We start from the raw sequence: 254 nt of genomic DNA, 5'->3' as shown, positions 1-254 counted from the left end.
TGATCTGATGATGGCACTAGATAAAGATTTAAATGATCGCTGGAGTGATCAGGATACATTGAATCATACATTTCTGTAAAATCCACCTGGTAGATGTTGAGGTGCTGATAAGTGATGGGGGGCGCTAGAGGGAAAGTCATGGGATCACGAAAGTCATTAGGAGTAATCTCTGGGGAACATGAATATTTCAAAGCAATCCATCTATTTTCAATAAAACTCTTCAGTAGCTGCTCACTATATATGTGTGTGTGTGT

General features: G+C 39.4%; 1 protein-coding gene across 1 annotated transcript in view; it reads left to right on the top strand.

The window, feature by feature from the left end:
• cerkl (ceramide kinase-like) overlaps positions 1 to 254 on the top strand; it is a 34,977-nt gene that overhangs the window by 19,477 nt on the left and 15,246 nt on the right. The window lies entirely within an intron of this gene.

Source organism: Morone saxatilis, unplaced genomic scaffold (assembly GCF_004916995.1).
Source record: "Morone saxatilis isolate NCDOM2014 unplaced genomic scaffold, NCSU_SB_2.0 Contig5, whole genome shotgun sequence".
NCBI lineage: Eukaryota > Metazoa > Chordata > Actinopteri > Moronidae > Morone > Morone saxatilis.
The sequence above is the reverse complement of the archived record's forward strand: the minus strand, read 5'-3'. Positions and strand labels throughout refer to the sequence as shown.